This window comes from Trematomus bernacchii, unplaced genomic scaffold (genome assembly GCF_902827165.1).
Source record: "Trematomus bernacchii unplaced genomic scaffold, fTreBer1.1, whole genome shotgun sequence".
Taxonomy (NCBI): domain Eukaryota; kingdom Metazoa; phylum Chordata; class Actinopteri; order Perciformes; family Nototheniidae; genus Trematomus; species Trematomus bernacchii.
The window spans coordinates 9,191,888-9,207,658 of NW_022987567.1; the positions used below are offsets into that span (position 1 = coordinate 9,191,888).

General features: G+C 38.1%; 1 protein-coding gene across 1 annotated transcript in view; it reads left to right on the plus strand.

The window, feature by feature from the left end:
- Positions 1 to 4,268: 4,268 nt before the first annotated feature.
- plpp1a (phospholipid phosphatase 1a) overlaps positions 4,269 to 15,771 on the plus strand; it is a 65,195-nt gene continuing 53,692 nt past the window's right edge. Inside the window, exon 1 of the mRNA XM_034125775.1 lies at positions 4,269 to 4,383. The gene's annotated coding sequence lies outside the window, so the exon portion shown is untranslated. The remainder of the gene's footprint in view (positions 4,384 to 15,771) is intronic.

A 15,771-nucleotide genomic window follows, 5' to 3' on the forward strand; every position in this document is an offset into this window, starting at 1 on the left:
ACGAGAAGCAGGGAAATGAGTTTTAAGAGCAATGGGACGTCCTTTCCTCCGGAGCGTCACGTGAAGCGACGTCCGTTTGTGATGACGCTGCACAGCTGTTCGTCTGACAGCAGCTCTGTCCCCGTTATTTTCACAAACACCCCCGCCTCTGTTAGTACACATTTACTGACACAAACATTTGTATCATCTGTTGTAGACCCAAATACATTAAATAAAATAAGAACTCATTCTCAAAAAAGATAAACGCCATTCTTAAAATGTATAAACGAACAATAGTTGGATTAATATTGATTAGTGCACACTTTGTTTGTGTGGATATGTAGCAAATTAACATTTTAAATAGCACTTAATGACTGACTGAATGGAAATGACAATGAATGAAAATGTAAAACGAAAAAGCGATCATGAAAATGTTACCAATAAATGAATAAAATAATTTTTGTCCACTTTGTTGTTCAGATATATCACATATTTGTAACTGAATGATGCATTCATTGAAACAAAACACGGTATAAACTGAGGAGTGAGTCCCGTGAGTTTCATGTGTTTTCTTCACTCCGCTGGGAAACTCTGCTCTCATGTCAAGAAGCATCAGATCAGTGCATGCGCTGCATCGTCCAATCAGTGAGTGATACACAGTAAGGGGGCGGGGAGAGTATCTGAGGATTTCCCCGGAGGATGGTCTGGTGGTTCCTCGGTTATCGCTCCTCCATTATCGCTCCTCGCTCCTCGCTCCTCGGTCCTCCGGCAGAAATAAGAGCCATGGGACGCTACTCAAGATGGCGCAGACAACTTCCGGTGATACCGAGGACCGAGGACCGAGGAAATGAAAATAGTCGACCTGAGAAGGACCCAAAATGTTCGAGGCGAGAGGAATCCCCTTCGTGCTGCTCGACATAACATGTCTCATCCTGGGTATGTTCTTTTATTTATATTCTGTATTATTTACTCACTGTGTGCCGCTGCTGTAATCCGATTTAAAGGGTTGATATTTAATCCTACTGTTTGGATAGTGGTGGAGAATGGGAGTTTATTTTAACCTCTAATTGAACCACTAATCTAATATAATGTGTGTTTTATTTGTGATAGTGTGTGGTGTGTTTTTGAAGTGTTTCCCCTTCATTACTGTTCATTATTACCTGTGCGTTGTTTCCTTTCTATTCAAATGAGTGCGGCTCCAAAGTCTGTTGGAGTTCAGCACTGTCAGATGTTTAGAGGCACTTAAGGGTTAAAAATTAAGCTTTTTATTGAGTGCAACTGAACGTGATAATGCAGTATAGAGCACTGTGAGTTCCTACCATCCACAATATATTCATTTTTATTGAAGGTATATCTTAATGCTCATTTATTTGACATAAAACAAGCTTTTATATGGAATCTGTCTTCTCGTTTTATAGTATATCTATTGTTGATTACATTGATAGTTATACCCTGTTTTATTCCCTTTGCTTTGAAATACATACTTGTTTTATGTTTTGGTCATGTATGAACTTTGCCTTTTAAAATGAGCTTTATTTAAATAGACTTATATTTGAGTTCTTGTGTTTAAAAGTTAATGTAGGTGCCATAATGCTACTTAACCCAAGTTCATTATTTGTATTATTATTTGTTTACGTCACTTTTATTTGTTTGTTGAGCACTTCCGGTAATTGTCACATGGGTGTAGTTTGTGTATTTAAGTCACCTGTTTCATGTCGAGTGCGGATGACAGAGGGTGAGCTTGTGCTGTCATTTTTTCTGTTGACCGTTTTGTCCATGTTATGATTTTGTTTATTAAATATCCCAAAAACTATCTTGCTTCACTATGGACTTTCTCTTCGAAAACGCGTCACAGTTTATAGCCAAGTTTAGCCTCTCGGCGACTCAAACGCAACTGGGGATTGAGCCGCCACAGTTGGATTAATATTGATTAGAGTGCACAATAGAAATAAAATAATTCAGAGAAGAAAAAGAGATATGTTATCTATCAAAACCCAGTTAGATTAACATTCATCATTGCACACTTTGTTTGTGTGGATATGTAGCAAATTAACATTTTAAATAGCACTTAATGACTGACTGAATGGAAATGACAATAAATGAAAATGTAAAACGAAAAAGCGATCATGAAAATGTTTCCAATAAATGAATAAAATTATTTTTGACCACTTTGTTGTTCAGATATATCACATATGTGTAACTAAATGATACATTAATTGAAACAAAACACGGTATAAACTGAGGAGTGAGTCCCGTGAGTTTCATGTGTTTTCTTCACTCCACTGGGAAACTGCTCTCATGTCAAGAAGCATCAGATCAGTGCATGCGCTGCATCATCCAATCAGTGAGCGATACACAGTAAGGGGGCGGGGCGAGTGTCTGAGGATTTCATCGAAGGATGGTCTGGTGGTTCCTCGATTATAGCTCCTCCATTATCGCTCCTCGCTCCTCGCTCCTCGATCCTCGGTCCTCCGGCAAAAATAAGGCCATTGGGACGCTACTCAAGATGGCGCAGACAAATCAACTTCCGGTGAGACTGAGACCGAGGAGCGAGGAAATGAAAAATAAGAGAAGTGAAACGCAGCCCAGGTCGATTAAATGGAATCCTTGCGTCCCTCACTTGCGTCGTTTCCCTGCGACTAGTCCCTCCCACCAGGAAGCATGGAGAGACGCAAGGAAACCACGAGAAGCAGGGAAATGAGTTTTAAGAGCAATGGGACTTCGGCCCAATCCCAAACCACGCCCTACACCCTACCCCTACACACTACCCCTCCGTTTGCGCGTTCGCGCGGAGGGTCCGCCACATTAAGTGCTGTTCCAAACCAACGAGTGTGGAGAGGTGTGGAGGGGGAGTGGGCTATCAAGCCCTCAAACAGCGAGTCTGCATCGGTGCTGACTTGAGACTGGTCTCTACCTGACCGGAGTCACGCTGTGTGTGTCCGTCAGGAAACACGCTGTTTACAAGTAGTTCCAGCAAACATCCACTGATAAATTGCGATGTTAACAACCTCATGATAACCTCATATTTTTTAAATTTAGGATCATACAGTACCTGTGTTTAGTCTAGAAAAAGGTAAATGTGTGCATTTTATTATAAAGTTGTGTATATTTACAGACTGTTGCAAAAACTAAGAAGCTTATAAACATCAGGTTTAAAACTAAAAGAGCTTTACAAAAAAGTAACACAATGAAAGATGTTTGGAGTTTTATTTGAGTTCTTAATTTACATTTTTTGTCTAAGAGATGCTGATTTGAAACCGTTGTTACATACAGTTACGGCATTTCCTGTTTCTGCCGGAGAGAGGGGAGTTTGTCCCAAAGCTTGCCGCTGTGTTTACTCCCTCCATCTGACAGGAGGGAGCCTCGTTGAGCTGCGAGTGTGGCTACAGACGGAGTTCACTCCGCCACGGAGGGGTAGGGTCGAGGGAGTGGTTTGGGATTGGGCCGTCCTTTCCTCCGGAGCGTCACGTGAAGCGACGTCCGTTTGTGATGACGCCGCACAGCTGTTCGTCTGACAGCAGCTCTGTCCCCGTTATTTTCACAAACACCCCCGCCTCTGTTAGTACACATTTACTGACACAAACATTTGTATCATCTGTTGTAGACCCAAATACATTAAATAAAATAAGAATTCATTCTCAAAAAAGATAAACGCCATTCTTAAAATGTATAAACGAACAATAGTTGGATTAATATTGATTAGAGTGCACAATAGAAATAAAATAATTCAGAGAAGAAAAAGAGATATGTTATCTATCAAAACCCAGTTAGATTAACATTCATCATTGCACACTTTGTTTGTGTGGATATGTAGCAAATTAACATTTTAAATAGCACTTAATGACTGACTGAATGGAAATGACAATGAATGAAAATGTAAAACGAAAAAGCGATCATGAAAATGTTTCCAATAAATTAATAAAATAATTTTTGACCACTTTGTTGTTCAGATATATCACATATTTGTAACTGAATGATGCATTCATTGAAACAAAACACGGTATAAACTGAGGAGTGAGTCCCGTGAGTTTCATGTGTTTTCTTCACTCCGCTGGGAAACTCTGCTCTCATGTCAAGAAGCATCAGATCAGTGCATGCGCTGCATCGTCCAATCAGTGAGTGATACACAGTAAGGGGGCGGGGCGAGTATCTGAGGATTTCCCCGGAGGATGGTCTGGTGGTTCCTCGGTTATCGCTCCTCCATTATCGCTCCTCGCTCCTCGATCCTCGGTCCTCCGGCAGAAATAAGAGCCATGGGACGCTACTCAAGATGGCGCAGACAAATCAACTTCCGGTGATACCGAGGACCGAGGAAATGAAAATAGTCGACCTGAGAAGGACCCAAAATGTTCGAGGCGAGAGGAATCCCCTTCGTGCTGCTCGACATAACATGTCTCATCCTGGGTATGTTCTTTCATTTATATTCTGTATTATTTACTCACTGTGTGCCGCAGCTGTAATCCGATTTAAAGGTTGATATTTAATCCTACTGTTTGGATAGTGGTGGAGAATGGGAGTTTATTTTAACCTCTAATTGAACCACTAATCTAATATAATGTGTGTTTTATTTGTGATAGTGTGTGGTGTGTTTTTGAAGTGTTTCCCCTTCATTACTGTTCATTATTACCTGTGCGTTGTTTCCTTTCTATTCAAATGAGTGCGGCTCCAAAGTCTGTTGGAGTTCAGCACTGTCAGATGTTTAGAGGCACTTAAGGGTTAAAAATTAAGCTTTTTATTGAGTGCAACTGAACGTGATAATGCATTATAGAGCACTGTGAGTTCCTATCATCCACAATATATTCATTTTTATTGAAGGTATATCTTAATGCTCATTTATTTGACATAAAACAAGCTTTTATATGGAATCTGTCTTCTCGTTTTATAGTATATCTATTGTTGATTACATTGATAGTTATACCCTGTTTTATTCCCTTTGCTTTGAAATACATACTTGTTTTATGTTTTGGTCATGTATGAACTTTGCCTTTTAAAATGAGCTTTATTTAAATAGACTTATATTTGAGTTCTTGTGTTTAAAAGTTAAACACACTCTTTTTTTAAATTTATTTTGGTAATTGGTACATTTGTAATACTGTTTACAAACTGGTTGCAGGAGCTGTCCCTCACTGAAGTCCTTCTGAGTCAAACTTCTCTGTTTTTACCATAAGTTTCTTAGAAAGAAGTCTTTCAGTAAACAGCAGAGGTGGAGAAGTACTCTTGTACTTGAGTATAAGTATAAGTACTCAGATGTTGTACTTGAGTAAAAGTACAACTACTCAGATCTTGTACTTGAGTAAAAGTACTCAGATCTTGGACTTGAGTAAAAGTACTCAGATCTTGTACTTGAGTAAAAGTAGAAGTACTCAGATCTTGTACTTGAGTAAAAGTAGAAGTACTCAGATCGTGTACTTGAGTAAAAGTAGAAGTACTCAGGTCTTGTACTTGAGTAAAAGTAGAAGTACCAGAGTGTAGGAATACTCAGTTACAGTAAAAGTCCTGCATTCAAAATGTTCCTTAAGTAAAAGTAGAAAAGTATTCTCATCAAAATATAGTGAAAGTAGCGACAGTAAAAGTAGTCGTTGTGCAGATTGGTCCATTTCAGAATAATATATATGATATGTTTTATAATGATTGATCATGAAAGTGTTCTCAAAGCTGGTAAAGGTGCAGCTAGTTTGAATGACTTTGTATACTGCAGGGTAGCTTGTGGATTTACTCCAGGTGGAACTAAAGCCTGATTTAACACTTGATTATATTTCACATCATTCATCCACATCTGTGAAGTAACTAAAGGTATTAAATACATGTAGTGGAGGAAAAGTACACCATGTACCTCTGAATTGAAGTGGAGTAGAAGTACACAGTAGCAGAAATACTCAAGTAAAGTACAAGTACCTCTGTATCTCACATGAAAGAGAAGTGTACTGTCCAGATGACCGAAGCAGAAACTGGATTAGATGCAGATGATTAGATTATATGGAGTAATCTGCGTCCAGACTGAAACCTTCACGACTGCATGTGACATCTTAACATGCACATACTTTTACGCTTGATACATGTGAGACAGAAGAGATATTTATGTCAGTGTCAGTTTGGCAATTTACTGAATACATTTTACAAGTGAAAAATTGGGGCCACTGGAATCTTCTTCTTCTGCATCGTATTTTACGTTTTCCCACGGTTTTACGACACCGCTAACGTAAGTGAGCGGTAAGATTTTACTGCATCACTCATAGGGTTGGGTATCGTTTGGATTTTAACGATTCCGGTTCTGCTTTTCGATTCCGGTTCTTTTCGGTTCTCGATTCCGGTTCTTTGAGAGGGTAAAAATAAGTCCCGTGACAAACTGGGAGAAAAATATATTTATGAAAACATTAAGTGCAATCTGTATTCCTATTTACAAATCACTTCATACTGTTTAATTTTGTTACGGTTATTGAATACAATTATATAAAAATAATTGTTTAGTTAGTTCCAAGTGGTGCAGTTTGAGAATGTCCATTCAGTAAGCACCGTGGCTTTGAGAGTGTGTGAGCAGAACTAGGAGGATCAGGTTTCTGCTGAGAAGCAACACACTGCGACACACTTTCTACAATACAGCTTCATTTAGGTACCACCATCACACACACACGGTAAACAAATACACTGTTTTACACCATAATGAGGCTCGGGGGGGGGGGCGAGGAGAAAAGAGCGGAATGTCAAAATTAGGGCTGTCAGTCGATTCAAATATTTAATCGCGATTAATCGCATGATTGTCCATAGTTAATCGCAAATTAATCGCACATTTTTTATCTGTTCTAAATGTACCTTAGAGGGATATTTTTCAAGTTTTTAATACTCTTATCAACATATGAGTGGACAAATATGCTTTATATGTTTGTTTATTATCATTTGAACAATGACAAATATTCTCATGAATATTAAACACAACAACCTCTGAACAGTGTGTGTGTGTGTGTGTGTGTGTGTGTGTGGTGTGTGTGTGTGTGTGTGTGTGTGTGTGTGTATGTGTGTGTGTGTGTGTGTGTGTGTGTGTGTGTGTGTGTGTGTGTGTGTGTGTGTGTGTGTGTGTGTGTGTGTGTGTGTCCTGCATAAAGTCAAGTGCTCGGCGCAGTTGTCGGCGAAATGTCGCTCCTCTGTTTTCATTGAAACAGCTCCTTATATCCGTTAGCACAGCTAGCTAGCACCTGATGCTAACAACAACAACAACAACAACATGTAAGGTGTGCCTCGCTCGCGAGTCGCGCCACACATACACACACCCTCCCGGTCCTCCCGATGGCCAGTCCGGGCCAATCATAAAATCATAAAATCATATTTTGCCTATTATTGGAAAGCATGTTATAATATCACACAAACATTATGTGCATCCTATGCTTTATTTAGCTTGAAATGTGTCATGATGTTCTTAAATTGTCAGTTTTTGCTATGTCCGTTTTTCAGTTGAGGGTGACCAAGGTACGTTTTAACCGTTTGTTTTTTAGTTCTAATTGAAACAAATAATAAAACAGAAACGGGTCGTTTTTTTGTTTTTCAATTTTGCCCCAAAACCAAAAAACGGAAATTCAGCTCGTTTTTTCGTTTTTCTGTTCTTACTGTTAAAACAAGTATACCACTCAATGTTTCGTTTCCATAGGTGGGTGGGTCTCCAGTGCCTCCTTGCTTCTGATTGGCTAGTTTGCCCTATGCTTGCGCTGTACTCTTCAAAAATAAAGGTTCATACTCTTGGCCTAGACAGTGCAGTGCGTGTTTGCACGAATATACATTGAATATAAGGCTACATGCAAAACATACAGAAGACAGTCTGTCCGTGTGTGGGTGCGTATGTGTTTGCGCGTCTGTTGGTCTGTTGGTCTGTCTGTCTGTCTGTCTGTCTGTCTCGCGATCTGTCTCTCTGGCTGTCTGTCTTGCACTGTCATGAATCCCTATCTTATAAATAAAGTATGAGTACCTCTCTGTTTGATGTTACTGACACACTGCTGAATTGATGCGGCCGTATTTCCCGTTTGCGTGGTCAAGTCAGCATCGAGGTTTTTTTCTTCAAATCTATATTAAAATAGCTTGGAGGTTGAGGATTGATAAATACTATTTAGAGTACTTTTACTGTGTACTCTGTCAAACTCCCCTCTTGAGTACAATAATGCATGTTTTCTGCTATCTTTGATGAGAGATAAAATGATGTTCTGCCATCAATTCTTAATGAGAGTGATAGCCTACTGTTTGACTCAGTATACTAATTTAACTACACCAACAAGTACTTTTTCAGGTATTCTTTTTCAAATCCCCCCCCTTAGTACAAGAATGCATCTTAAATAAAAATGTGTCATTCGACTTATATTGTTGGACAGAGTATTTTAAGAGGATATGATAGACATGATATCAGCACTACTTCCAGTCAGTACTCCAGCAGCAGCTTTTACCCCTTGGGAAATCTTCAGAGAATATCCTGCATAGCTGGTCTATCCTTCAGCAAAGTGACACACCCTGCCACTCTTGTTGGCCTCTTATGATGATGCTGTCTTAACCTTTAACAGCCAGCGCCACCATTTGGTAGAGCACATTTTGTGTTTTGATATCTTGTTGAAAAATAAATAAAAAAGTGTAACTCCATCAGCCAGCTCTATCGTTTTGGTTGACATGTTATGCACAAAACAACCTCTAGATGTCACTGTGGTTCGAACAGAAAGCCCTTCAGCTATCTTCCACTGAGAAAGTTGGCATGCTAAAAATCACTCCTGAAGAAATCACTCTTTTTGGTCAACTTTTGTAAGGTAACCATATCATTTTTGACATATTTTAGTGTCAGAGCACTTACTGAACAGAATTATATAACTTGATGCACAAAACATTTTTGTAACAAGGGTGTAATTACTTTCTTGAAAATATGCTCAACCAACTGGTCGAATTGGCCTTTTATGGTAAACTAGCAATATGACTTTTTCAGCGTTTCAGAGATGTTTTCCAATAAAATATGGTAAATAAATGGCTAGATTCATGGTAATATTACTAAATCTAGTACTGCCTTATGAGTCTCAGAGTGAAAGAGCGATAATCATTTATATAGCACCTTTCATGCATGAAATGCAGCCCAAAGTTGCACACAGATGAGCAAGTTAGGCCAACACAGGATATAGACATTTGCTGTTAGGCCAGTTGTTTGTTGTTAGGCCAAACTTTTTATAATGAAAAACACTTTCCATTACTTTTTTCCATTTCTTTTTTGTTTTACAATAATAATTTATTATTTTTTATGAATATATCTGGTTGTATATATTGCTCATCTTCCATAAAAGAAAAAAATGTATTTGAGTTTGTGTTTTATTTGAGTTTGATGCATACAAATACTGTACTATATGATGATTGTTGACCAGCTCGACCAGTTGGTAGAGGCTCATAAAAACAAAACTGTGTGGTCAGTAAAAAAAATAAAAATGGTTTGTGGTTATTTGTCCTATTTGATGAAAAAATGCAAAGAAATAATTTGTCCATAGATTTCTTCTTGGTCTGGCAATTAAAGGGTTAACATATGATTATTTCTCTGCCCCTAGTTCGTTCCTCGCAGATTCTTCAGTCTCATCAGCCTCATCTTTCCATCTGTCCCAGTCAACGCATCAGCCTCCAGCACACTTTCAGTGTCTGACTCCATAGAGATATTGTCCTGATGCTGTACAGGGGTGATGCCCCATGATCAAAAAATGACCCCTGTAGAGTCTGAGTGCCACTGACCTCTACATGTCACTTGTTAGTTGCTTTTACCTTAAAGCGACTTACATACACTCAATACTGTGGACAATCCTCACAGGAGCTATTTGGGGTGAAGCCCAGGGACACAACGACATGCTGACTGCAGTGGAGATTGAACCAGTGCCCCCTGATCCGAAGATCAACGCACGATCAGCCACAGCCTCCCTAGCCATATTATGTCTGTCATTAATGTTACATCACCCCTTATAACCATTTTCTTTCCTTTCTTCTCTTTTCTCTTCTCTTGACTGAATTAAAAAGTCCAGTCTTTAAGTAATATTTCAAGTTCTTTTCCTGCACCTTTTTAAGGCTATGTTTGCAATATGTATTCAAAGGTCACTTATTTAAATAAATCAATATCTGAGGTTAGCAAACAGATACTGCCTTTATCTAGAGAGCCAATGACACCCATGAAGAATTGCAAATCTTTTCATCTGCTGTATTAATAAAATTGCCATGTGTTTTCAAATTGAAAATAAGGCACTGTCAGCCCAGAACATTATACAAAATATATATATATTTTAAAAGGGACCCGTAAGGCTTAATCAATGTTATATATATAGATCTTTATATAATATCAATATTATAATAAACTTCAACCAAAGTCAATTTCAGGAGTGGTGTTTGACACAGTTTACGTTCAATTTCAACTATTCAACCTTTTTAAATAATTTACTTTAATTTAAAAAAGGTTTTTCTGAGAAAAATGTACTAACAAATTGAAAAATACAAGTTTAATAGGACAATGTGGATTTATTTTCTCTCACCTTGTAATTACACAATCAAATAATCTATAATACGGCTTTGGACTTTTTTATGTTTTGCATTTGTACTATTTTGTAGTCAATTTGGACAAATATCTTTCTAACTCAAAATATCCTATGATTGCATATGGTGTGAATATGTATACCCTGCTCACTCCGTATTATTTTAGGTACAATTTATATTTTAAATGTAATGAAAAAGCCAACTCAATAGTGTGTTAAAAATAGACTTTAGGATATTGTAAAACAAAAAACTGCTATGTAATGTATTCTTAACCCTCCTTTATTTTCACATTTGCTTTACACCCTCTATCCTTGGTGGTCATTTTGACCCCAGGAGTTTAAAGCTCAAGAAAATGATCATATTCAAAATTGTTACCAAAATGTACGTTTCAAGTACTTTATGTTTCTTAGTTGACTATCTAAATATCCATTTAAATAAAACACTACTAGCCATTTTCATTACATTAGCAGCACTAAACGTACCCTGTTTTTCACGTGGGGAGCGGGACCAAGATAACTTTCCATTTTTGTAAAGTAATGTTTCTGCTTGTGTTTGACAGACAACAGGAGCATCTGCATGGGGTATTCAGGGTGGACAATTTGACAGAGGATTTCTCTGAAAGTACAACATAAAAGTATTTTATAGTCTTTGCGCTAGTAGTCTAACTACTGAGTCCAAAATGATCAGTCTTCTTAAGAACTTAAAAGTATTTGTATTGCTCGTCACATATAGCAGCAAGACAGGCATTGTTGTACCATGGAGGGGACTTTGACAGGAGAGTATCAAGAACTACACAGTAAAAGTATTTCATAGTATTTGGGATAGTTGTAACTACAACTGATTCCAACTTCATCAGTCTTATGAAAAACGTATGGCCAAAAATAATGTTATCGCTCATCAAAGATAGCAGAAGCTTGTCATGTTTGCACTGTGTAAAGGCAAAGAGTTAGAACCTTTATTTTGAAGAGTACAGCGCAAGCATAGGGCAAACTAGCCAATCAGAAGCAAGGAGGCACTGGAGACACACCCACCTATGGAAACGAAACATTGAGTGGTATACTTGTTTTAACAGTAAGAACAGAAAAACGAAAAAACGAGCTGTTTTTCCGTTTTGGGGCAAAATTGAAAAACAAAAAAACGACCCGTTTCTGTTGTTTTTTTTGTTTAAATTAGAACTAAAAAACAAACGGTTAAAACGTACCTTCGTCTGACAGGTAACCTAGTTGACAATTTGTATGACATGTAGACGTCATTACACATCATTATCAATGGAATTTTGCACTTCTGCCTTGAAATTAACATAGTGCTGATGGTTAATAATGTGTCCAGTCAACTATGTTATTTGCGTCAAATGTTTGACTTTCATTGTCAACTATGTTGCACCTCATTTTTTCAAATTTAAAATATCTAAAATAGTGCTTCTGATATCCTTTATAGTATAATGTATATCTACACAGGTTGGAGTTTTACATGACATCTCTTAAAACTATCAAAATGACCTGTATGGTACGTAGTTTTATAATACAAAATATCCCTGAACTTAATGACAGTGCTGAACATATCACATGAAAAAACAAAACTTTAATACAATTATTTTTTAAACTTTAAAAAATCTTTGGATATATGGTAGAATAGACTCAAGAGCCTTTCAAATTTGATTTTACTTGAAGTGCAGGACTTAATCAAATGATTGTAATGACATCAAGTTTGTCCGTAACATAGTTGACAAACTGAGTAGTGAAAACATCCTTTCCCTTAAAATAAAATAAAATAAAAAAATGTTTAAGCTTTGCAACTAGTGGATATGTTACACTGAGGAATATACTAACTTGAACCACTGATTGTTCTATTGAGAAAGAACACTTTCTTTGTACTGTTTTGTTGATGTGAAATGCACCCTAAATTATAGAATCAGTCATCAGCTTGTAGATGGTATTTTAAACTTGATGCGCTCTGAAACTACGGGGCGGGGCGGCCGAGGACAAAAAATACACATGCGTTAATCGCGTTAAAATAATTAGTGGCGTTAATTTTTTTTTGCGTTAACGCGTTAACTTGACAGCCCTAGTAAAAATATAATCGGAAAACAAGACGGATTTAAAATTGGAATTCTTGACTTGGCACACAGTAATGTTCATTTTCTCAGGCTTTAGAGGAAATATGGACACACACACACACACACACACACACACACACACACACAAACACACACACACACACACACACACACTTGATAAATAATAGATCCACCTGGCCTCTCTGGAATTACATTTTAACCAGGGCTGCCAACTTTTACATTTAGTTTTGAGCAAGATAATAAAATTACTGACAGGGTCACAGTCAGGAGAGAGGACTCTTTAAAGTAGAGACACTACATACTGATATACACCTGATCATCAGCAGGAGAGGACTCTTTAAAGTAGAGACACTACATACTGATATACACCTGAACATCAGCAGGAGAGGACTCTTTAAAGTAGAGACACTACATACTGATATACACCTGAACATCAGCAGGAGAGGACTCTTTAAAGTAGAGACACTACATACTGATATACACCTGAACATCAGCAGGAGAGGACTCTTTAAAGTAGAGACACTACATACTGATATACACCTGAACATCAGCAGGAGAGGACTCTTTAAAGTAGAGACACTACATACTGATATACACCTGAACATCAGCAGGAGAGGACTCTTTAAAGTAGAGACACTACATACTGATATACACCTGAACATCAGCAGGAGAGGACTCTTTAAAGTAGAGACACTACATACTGATATACACCTGAACATCAGCAGGAGAGGACTCTTTAAAGTAGAGACACTACATACTGATATACACCTGAACATCAGCAGGAGAGGACTCTTTAAAGTAGAGACACTACATACTGATATACTGATACTTGAAAATGAGCATAACATATTGTATCCTCCAGTAATTTCCAACAAACAGGCGATATATATTCTTGCAACAGACTCTCCTCTTGTGACTTTCTGACAGATAAAGTTCCCGCCCTGCTGCAGCTCAACTGAATCAACAGTTAGTTCTTGCATCAACTCTTTTTGAGACAAACAGAGCGATTGTTCTCTCTGTTCATCTCTGGAAAACATCTCTTTGTGTCTCTGCAGATGTTTTGCTTCTCTTTGGAGTTGTATGGCCTCATTGTAGTCGATGTATATCTCTTTGTAGTCTCTTCCTGGTTTGTAAGTGTCTCTTTGAGTGATATTTCTTTCACATTCAACAATCCATCCGTGGCTCTTAATATGTTTTATTCATGGCAGAGACTGCAGTGTGACTTCAACACAGTTATAAACATGGATAAATATGCTCACACACACACACACACACACACACACACACACACACACACACACACACACACACACACACACACACACACACAGAGAGAGCAGGATTCCCGCGGGGTCTTAAAAAGTCTTACATTTGATAATCTGAATTTAAGGCCTTAAAAAGGTCTTAAATATGACCAAAAAAATAAGAAAGGTCTTGAATATGATTTAGAAGGGCTTAAAAATGATGGGATTTGAAAGGTACTTCTGTGTTGAGATCGCGTCTAAATGTGTTTTGGGGGAAATGTCCGGGCTGCAAAGTAACCTGTACGGTGAGAGCCTTTCAGTTCCCCCCAACAATTTGTATTGAAATAAATCAACATGGAACCAGTAATCACTAACTTTGTTTCCACCGGCCCCTTATCGGAGAACACCCAGCTAGTAACCTAGCAACCAAGCTTCAGCTAGCGGCAGTCAGAAACTCATGTATCTTAGAATCTACTTAAAAATAAATATGGGGAAGTGTAAGTTCAACCGTATTTGGTTGGAAAACATCTAATTTAGTGCTTGTTTGAAACCAGTGGAGGGGGACGTGTTTGAAGCCCGCTGCACCTTTTGCAAAATAAATTAGTGTTTGTTTTGCTAATGTAGCGTTAGCTAGTGCAGCAGCTCCCGCAACAACACCGGGGGACCTCTGGGTGACGTGTGCTGTAGTGTAGACGCTAAAACACCAATCATACAACAGCAATGCAAATGAGTATTTACTGCTTTTAATAATACCCAGCAGGAGAGGAAACGGACGTGTTTCAGCCGCAGGCTATAAACCATCTCTGGAAAACATCTCTTTGTGTCTCTGCAGATGTTTTGTTTTCCTACGCATCTCCTCTCTCTGACGTCTATAAAAATCATCGTCTGCCTGGTCAATATTTGTGCAATACTTCTGAATGGAGCAGTCATTGAAATGGAATTTTCCATAATCTTTGCACAAAGATGCTTTTGTAATGTTGATTAATATATCCCTTTTTTAAAGTATTTCCCCATTTGTATACCAATAGATTCTGGCCCTATGACTGAGGCTGTGAGACTCAAAGTAATGTTTTGAGGGAACTTGGTAAATGATTTGGTATTCTCAAGTTCCGTTGCTGCTTATCTGCCAATTGCACAATTTCCATATTTTCTCATCTCAAGTGAATTTAAGTGATGTTAAGTCTTACTGTGTGTGTGTGTGTGTGTGTGTGTGTGTGTGTGTGTGTGTGTGTGTGTGTGTGTGTGTGTGTGTGTGTGTGTGTAGGCCGTACACCCCATACTTAAACTATACGGAGTGATCTTCAACATGAACTCGTATGAACCCTGAGTTCAAAGACGGTGATATATTTTGAGTCCAGCTCTTCTTCGTGTTAAAGTTGAATCTGATCTGACAGCATCTGATAGGACAGCCTGGTGTCATGGAAACAGGAAACCAACAGTTTCTGTAATCTGTAAACCATCAGCATCTTCGTCATCAGTTCCTCAGAAAAGCAGGTCAGAGAAGTTAAAGACAGTATTATATATACTTTAATATCATCTTTAATGGACGCGTTCAACACAGGCAGGGACAGAGACTCAGAATGTCCTCTAACTCTTTCTGCTTCTATAGAACTGAACCACTGAGCAAACTGAAGACCTGGCCGACAGAAAACCCTGAACCCCACACATTTTTACATTTTGTTCTGATATTCATATATTTTAATGCTCATATTTATACATTTTGCTCTCATGCACATTCATTCAATGTTTACATTTAATATTATAAATAATATATGCATGTATGAAGACAATATATGTATGCAAGAGAAGAATGTATGTGTGTGTGAGAGAAAATATAGTGGAAACGGAAGGAGTATAGTTGAAACGGAAGGCAGGTCATTATCGCGCTGTGATTGGCTCAGAAGGTCGAGCGGGGCGGGCTCATGTTCAGAACTTCTGATTCAAATCAACATGATG